Source organism: Sapajus apella, unplaced genomic scaffold (assembly GCF_009761245.1).
Source record: "Sapajus apella isolate SASKATOON/1434 unplaced genomic scaffold, GSC_monkey_1.0 scaffold62, whole genome shotgun sequence".
Classification (NCBI taxonomy): Eukaryota; Metazoa; Chordata; class Mammalia; order Primates; family Cebidae; genus Sapajus; species Sapajus apella.
The window spans coordinates 10,802,007-10,810,422 of NW_022437002.1; positions in this window are offsets into that span (position 1 = coordinate 10,802,007).

Genomic DNA, 8,416 nt, shown 5'->3' on the forward strand with positions numbered 1-8,416 from the left:
ATTTAATAGTACATTTCAACATAAATAATCTGTTTATTCTTGGTGTGTAAAGTCACACACACACACCAGAATTTGTTGTTAAATTTCCTCTAATATTTATCCTCCCTATTCTGTTGATGTGTTGACATCTGTAGGACTTGGAGTCAGAAGATCAGCACTAATTGGCTTACTAGCTACATGATTTAGGGCAAGCCACTTCTGTGAGCCTCCGTTCTCCCCCATCTGCATCCTAACTTTTGTCAGGATGAAATATAGTCAGCATTGTAATAGCAAGGACTTTGCTCTCTTCTTCACTGATAGATCCTGAGAGCCTAGAACACAGCCTTGCATCCAGTAAGCACTCGGTAAGTATTTGTTGAATGAATAAGCATCTGGCTTGGACCCCAGACCAGTGCTAGGGCTGTAAATGCTGGTTGAACCTCGCTGTCATCCACAGCAAACCCAGCAGCCACTGCCTCTGAGCAGCCTTAAACAAATCAACACTTTGGGAGGCCGAGGTGGGCGGATCACCGGAGATTGGTAGTTCAAGACCAGCCTGACTGATATGGAGAAACTCCTGTCTCTACAAAACTAGCTGTCACAGTGTAGAGGATAGCTTTGCAGCAAAACACACACACACACACACACACACACAACTAGCTGGGTATGGTGGTGCATGCCTGTAATCCCAGCTACTCGGGAGCCTGAGGCAGGAGAATCACTTAAACCCGGGATGCAGAAGTTTCAGTGAGCCGAGATCACGCCATTGCACTCCAGCCTGGGCAACAAGAGCAAAACTCCATCTCACAAAAAAATAAAGAATCAGAAGTTGTGTCTCCCAGTCATGTTGTTTACATTTTTCCCATTCTTCCCCAGCACGGTGAAGTCTGTACTGAGTGTGTACACCCCGTGGGCACCCCTAGAGGATACAAAACAGGGCTGGTGAATGCACAGACTCTACCCTTCAGCCTAGTGACTGCCCTTGCAGAATTTCATTAAACACACAGAATAATTGAAAAAAGGAATGAGATGGGCCAAAATGTAGTCCAGGAATCTTCTAAATGTTGGGGCTCAGAACACAATACCCTGAAGTGTGGTGCCTTGACATGCTGAATACTTTGAACTAAAGGAAAGGGGTTCAGAAGTGTCTTTCTGATCTTCTCCTGCCCTTCTTTTTTTTTTTTTCTTTTGAGATGGAGTCTCACTCTGTTGCCCAGGCTGCAGTGGCATGATCTTGGCTCACTGCAACCTCTGCCTCCTGAGTTCAAGCAATTCTCCTGCCTCAGCCTCCTGAGTAGCTGGGATTACAGACGTGCACCACTATCGCCAGCTAATTTTTGTATTTTTAGTAGAGACGGGGTTTCATCATGTTGGCCAGGCTGGTCTCAATCTCCTGACCTCATGATCTGCCCCCAAAGTGCTGAGATTACAGGCGTGAACCACTGCACCTGGCCCTTCTTTCTTCTGCTCCCCTTTTTACCTAAAGGCAGGCCATAAAACTGAAATTCTGGCTGGGCGTGGTGGCTCACGTCTGTAATCCTAGCATTTTGAGCCCAGGAGTTCGAGACCAGCCTGGGCAACCTGGCAAAACGCCGTGTCTACTAAAAATACAAAACAAAATTAGCCAGGCATGGTGGCACCGCCTGTAGTTCCTGCTGTACTCAGGAGGCTGAGGTGGGAGACTCCCTTGAGCACAGGAGGCAGAGGTTGCAATGAGCCAAGATCATCGCACCACTGCACTCCAGCCTAGGTGAGAGAGTAAGACTCTGTCAAAAAAAAAAAAACTGGAATTCCGCTTCCCCAAGGTAAGTTACAGCAACTAGAACCCCTCTCTCCCAAAGCCAGCCATAAAACCCGTAAATATTACTGGAAACTTTTCCCACTTTTCTGTGTAAGAAAAGGAATTTCTCTGACCTACCTTGATTATAGTAGGTCTTAAGACCCTCATTCCAGAAGGTGTCCTGCCCTATACCCTGGAGGAAGGCATGCTGCATAGGGAGGCCAAGAAGAATCTGGGCAGGTCTTGCAGGGTCTCCCCATTCAGTCTGTCACCATGAGGTCTTACCCTCTGTGTCCAATCCCATTCCTACACGGCTGTCCATTCTTCATCTCATCAAAGCATAAAAATGGACAGTTTTCCCTGGGTCTCTGGCTTTCGTTTCTGAAGGCTCCCATGTCATGTCAAACTTTATTTCTTTTTTTTTTTTTTTTTTTTTTTTTGAGATGGAGTTTCACTCTTGTGGCCTTACCTCGGCTCACTGCAACCTCCGCCTCCTGGGTTCAAGCGATTCTCCTGCCTCAGCCTCCAGAGTAGCTGGGATTACAGGAAGCCACCATCTCGCCCAGCTAATTTTTTGTATTTTTAGTAGAGACAGGGTTTCACCATGTTGACCAGGCTGGTCTCGAACCCCTGACCTCAGGTGATCCACCTGCCTCCGCCCCCCAATGTGCTGGGATTACAGGCGTGAGCCACGGCGCCCAGCCCGTGTCATCTAAAACTTTAAATAAATCTATTATGCTTTTCTCCTGTCAACCTGTCTTTTCTGTCTTTCTTTTCTTGCCCTGTTTTATGGTGCTGATCCTGTTAACCTGTCTTTGTCAGTTTCACCAGACCTGGTCAGGAACCCTCGGAGGATTGAGGAAACTTTTCCTCCCCGCCACTGAGGAATGCGATCAAGGAGGAAGATGCTGAGTCGGGGAAGGCTCGTTAGAGAAGAAGGGGCCCGCCAGGGGACATGAAAGACAGCGACCCTCAGACACAGAGAAGAGGAAGCTGGCAGGCCAGAATGGGGAAACTAATGAGCTCGGCTTATTTTTCCTCCCAAAATGTTGGCTTCATGTTCTACTTGACCACAAGACAATTATGTTTTATATTCATGATTTCCCTCACCCAGGCTATTTTACTTGCTCATTGACACTTGTGCCATATGCCAATGTATCGGTTTCAAGAAAAGCTCTCCTTTTATAGCCTTTACATATATAAGGGGCAGAATTGGAAATCCTAGGGAAAAAAAATGTGAAATCCAGAACATGCAGCCAAGTCCAATTTTGCATTTCTGTTCTAAATAAGCCTCCTCAGTGGCTTAGGCTCAGATTCACAACTGGTTCCTCACCTTTTTGGAGACCGAAAGGGCCAGGTTCCCTCCGTCCAGTTGGTACAGATAATTTTGCACATAAATTCGGGGGTTCTTCAAACCTCTGAAACCCACCCACGGACTCCGAAGATAGTTCAGTGAACTCCCTGCATGAGAGGTTCACTCTGAGGAGTATCCAATAAACCTGACTTCAAATTCCATAATCACTATAATCTCTTTTGCCTGAGAAACATTTTCTGTCTGGCATTTTGCAACTGGTCACAAAAACTGCATCTTTCCGGTTTATTCAGTTGCTACCTGCTTGAGCTCCTAGCCAAGAATCAGCACCCATAGAGTGTGTTAGTGTATAAGTTAGGGTAATACTAGCCACTATAATAAATAAAGCCCATAATCTCAAAGGCTTAACACTAGAGACATCTATGTGCTGCTTATCAGTCCAGTGCAAGTGTTTCTGGTCAGCAGATGAGCCTCCCACTGTGTAATCCAGGAATCCGGGTTCCTTCCTTGTTAAGGCTCTGCATTTTCAACAGTATTTCTGTGCTTATCGGCAGTGATTCAATAGAAGGGAAAAAAACATGGAGGATCATGCCTGAGATGATGACATGAGCTAGGCCTAGAATTGGAATACATCACTTTCACTCACATTCCATTGGTAGAACTCACATGGCCATCCTTAATTGCAAGGGTGACTGGAAATGCCCAAGGAGGAGAAAGCTTATTCTGCCTCTGCCAGAATGGGTATGTACAGCTACTCTCAGAAAGTTCTGGAATAAGCTACTCAGAGTCCCAGTGGAGCATTTTCCATCCTTTCTTCTTGCTTCCTTCCTGGCAGCCTCTAAGAAGCTCTGTTACTACTAGGAAGGCAGATCTTTGCTTTGGCATCAGAGAGATGGGACTTTGATTCCAAGCTATGCCAATAAAACTAGCAATATGTTCCTGCAGGTTGTCTATGCCTCAGTTTTCTCATCTGTAAAATGGGCTATAACAATAGCTCCAACCTCATCACACTGGATGGATTAGATGAGAAAGCACGAGTAAGGCTCTTGGCACAATGGCTGGCAAAGTGTAAGCACTCAAATATTAAGATAAGCATGCTACTGCCAATCATAATTGTAATTAAACTAGTACAATTATTAGTATAGGCTAGCCCAATTTTTTTAAAAGAATAAAAGGATCTAAGAGACAAGCACTGAACAGCACGTTTCTGACCATTATTTTGGATATGAAAGAAATCAAGAATAAATAAAGGACTTAATGATACATTGGAAGAGGAGAGTCAAGGACCTACAGAGGCAGGTCCAGACCGCCACTGCATGGCCCAGATCTCCATTTGGAAGGTCTCTCAAGGTCACTAACATTCCTAGGCAAAATCTAGCAGAATCCATCTCCTTTTCCAGATTCCAGGCCCAGAAACCTGAAGGATAGGAACAAATTAGAGACCTTCATTTCATTTCAACAAATAAGAAATATCTCAGTGGTGAGCACTGCTCTCTCTCTGCCTGGTTTCCTTCTCACTTCATAAATCATTCTAACTTCTGTTCCAGCTGTCTTCCTTCCACTGACTGACCAAGGCCCTCCCTAAGGCCCAGTTCTGCCTCCTGCCCCACCCTGCTCCCAGTCAGTATGCTAATTGGATCTCCTCTTCCCCTTCTTCCAGCCTCAACACTATAGTAGGCCAGTGAACATTTCCATGGAGATTCTGTGGCCCCTGATCCTAAGTGAGTTCTTTTTGCCAGACAGCCTGCCTTTCTCAATTGTCCCATTCCCATCAATAGACTGCCACAGAGGTCACGTGAGGAAATAGTCCAAGGAGCCACCATGCTAGACATCTAGCCAGGAAGAGCTACACTGCAGCCGAAAAAAAGTATCCTCCAAGCATGGAAATGGCCAACAGCTCCACGTCCAAAGTCAAGACAGGTATTCGAGGAATGTTTGGTAGGGCTATCAGATTATTTCTCAGTTCATCTTCCAAAGCTGTAGAGCCAGTATCTTTTTGGGGAAAAAGCCTCAGTACAGAGGATGCCGGCACTGCTTTCCAGAGAAAGATGGGCCCTGTCTGCAGGCTCATCACCTGGAACACAAAGTGTGCATGCCAATTTGCACAGAGATAAGAGAGAGGACTTGGAAAGAAAGGAAGGAATATTCCCAATTTACTAAAATGTGTGCACCAGCACCTCATTTTAAAAGAAAAGCAAAAAGTACATTGTAGAAGATTAATATTCCATTTTTATATTTCAATGTTCTATCCATTCTGCACGTTACGTTGTAATAAACCAAATTAACTGTCTCTCACATGACTTCTATTATTTTATCACTCTAAGCCAGGCGTGGTGGTTCACACCTGTAATCCCAGCACTCTGGGAGGCCGAGACGGGCAGATCACTTGAGGTTAGGAGTTCAAGACCAGCCTCGCCAACATGGTGAAACCCTGTCTCTACTAAAAGTACAAAATATTAGCCAGGTGTGATGGTGCATGCCTGTAATCCCAGCTACTCTGGAGGCTGAGGCAGGAGAATTTCTTGAACACAAGAGGTGTAGGTTGCAGTGAGCCAAGATCATGCCATTGCACTCCAGCCTGTGGCACCAGAGTGAGACTGTCTCAAAACAAAACAAACAACAAAACAACAAAAGTGTTTGATCACTTTAGTTCAAAAGGTGCTTTTTAAAGTGTAAGCATTTTTTTAAATTTTATTTACCTGGGTGCAGGCGGGCTAAGGCTGAAAAGGGCGTCAGCGTAAAGTGTAATAAGAATCTTAAAGCGGACGTTGCAGCATTTTGCGGGCAACATGTTGGTAGTAACCAGCACGTTCAAGTGTGGGGAGAAACAACTAGTTTCCTGCTATTCAGTTCCTCATTATAACTGTCCTTTGCAATTTTCTCAATTATATTTTAAACCGGTCTAAATAGGCACTGGTGTATCTAGTTCTTTTTACATTAAAATTTGTCTTTCAGAGCAAAGTCACAGCTGGGGATCGTGAAGAGATTACATGGCTCTACAAGAAAGAAAAGCAAGCTGGGAGCGATGACTCACAACCGTAATCCCAGAACTTTGGGAAGCTGAGGTGGGAGGATTGCCTGATCCCAGGAGTTTGAGACCAGCCTGGGCAACATGGAGAGACTCTTGTCTCTACATTAAAAAAAAAAATTAGCCAGGCATGGTGATGCAGCTACTCAGGAGGCTGAGACGGGAGAATTGTTTGAGCCTGGGAGGTTGAGGACACAGGAGCTATGATCGTGCACTGCACTCCAGCCTGTATGACAGAGCAAGGCCCTGTCTCAAAAAAAGAAAGAAAAAGAAGTACCCATGGAAGGATAAGATTCTGCGCGTTTTCCTTTGCCATATTTTATCTCTCAAGCCTAAATGTGAAATAATTTCAACAAACTTCATTTGAGGCAAAGAAAAGTGGTGAAAACAGATATTTTAATTCAAATATGTGGCATTTCTTTCTATGGGAGTCTTGAAGAGCACACACATTTACAACAGATGGATTAGAGAGGAAGCAAGAAGTTCTGCCTGCTATCAGAACGCAGATAGAGCTATCTTAAGGCCTTTTTCTAGCTCATAATCCGTAAAGCAAATGTCAATAACCTTCGTTTTTACCCAACCCCTCACTAAAAAGTGAAAATCATAAATTGCTCCACTTCCAATAAAATATCTCAAATCAGTCCTGAGTATTACCCCAGGGAAAATACTTCAGGAATTCTTTGGCTCTCTAAGTTAGGTGTGCACTTGAGTATATGGGCAATACAAACTTTCAGGACAGAGCATATATGCAAAAGCCGCAAAGCAAGAAAGCTGTGTTTAAGTAATACAACACTGCCACCTAGAGGCCTAACAGTAAAGACTTGGACACCACCACCAAACATGCTGAAAAGGCAGACACCTCTGCTTCGCAGCACGGCTGACGGCTGGCTTAAATGAGCAGAGATATTGAGGAAATGTTACAGAGTAGTTAAATATGCTTCCTGCTCACTATCTACAAAGGCAGGTGCTGAACTAGCCAATCAAGAAACCAGTTTGGCGATGGTTGTATTAAGATACTTGGAAAACAGTGTAAAGATCATACTTCCAATACAATGAAAGCATTTCCATACAGTGAGTTTATTACACACAGATTGAATATTCATCTAACGTGTCAAATCTAGGAACGTGGGATATCAGCCAAGATGAACAGCCTTCTTTATTGCAGGTCTTCTCTGAACCTTTCATATTTAACTGTATGTAGTAATCTCCAAAGAGGGACTACAGAATGCAAGTTTCTAAAACTTAACTATAGAATCCTTGTTTTGCAAAACACACCAGTGAGCAAACTCTCCCTCCCTACTAGGAAAGGAAGGTCGAGTGGTGGTTGCAGGTTATGGAATCAAACCACATGTGTTCCAATTCTAACTCCACCACTTTACAATTGAGCTGCTGTGTCTATTTCCCCATCTGTAAAATAGGAATATAGCACCTACTTCACAAGGAGTTGTGATGATTACAAGGTAATACATGTAAACCACCTAACATAGTAAGTGGTGGTTGGCTATTCCTTCATGTCCTTCTTGGATGTTATTTGTATCCAGTCTCCTAACGTTGGTGAAACAGTTCAGGGAAGCTACTATTAACGAATAACACTCCAGTTATGTCCAACTGCTGTCCACATTCCTTTTACAGACTATGTTCCTTTGGGACTCCTGAGAGGGACAGCAGGAGCACTTAAACTTATTAGCTTACTAGCTTAGATGGAAAACAATAATGATACTAATAATCTCTTCTGAATAATTGGAAGGGCTTTCAGCATTTGCAAAACAAAGGATAGAGATCCTTACCAAAGTCCAAAATTCACACAGTGCTTTCTCCAACAATGCTCTATTTTATCTTTTAAATCATTTCTCCATACAGAACTCAAGATATAGAAGGCAAATTAACAAAACTCCCAAATACCTCCAGCATTTTATATCGAGACATTATATACATGCATATATGTATGTGTGTGTATATATGAATGTGAATGGGAGAGGTGGTGGTATGTGAAATAGCTAAAATACCTTGCTGCTTAAGACTAAGGTTTTTTTTTTTAACCATCTGTCCTAGTTCTCTTTGAAGTAGCCTGGTAAAGATCAACATCCATTAGGATGCAAAACATTTCAGGCAAAACCTTGATCATTTTATTCTCCAGTTTCCTTCATCCTGAGTTGTCTCCTTTCCACCTTTACTTTCTATTTCACAATTAAGGATTTCTCCACTGACTGAATTTATAATTTTCAGTAATAGGAAAACATTTATTGGGCATCGATGTACCATATACACCTTGAAGCATTCTCTCCATTTAACCAATGGGAGCCTGAGGCTGGGGACT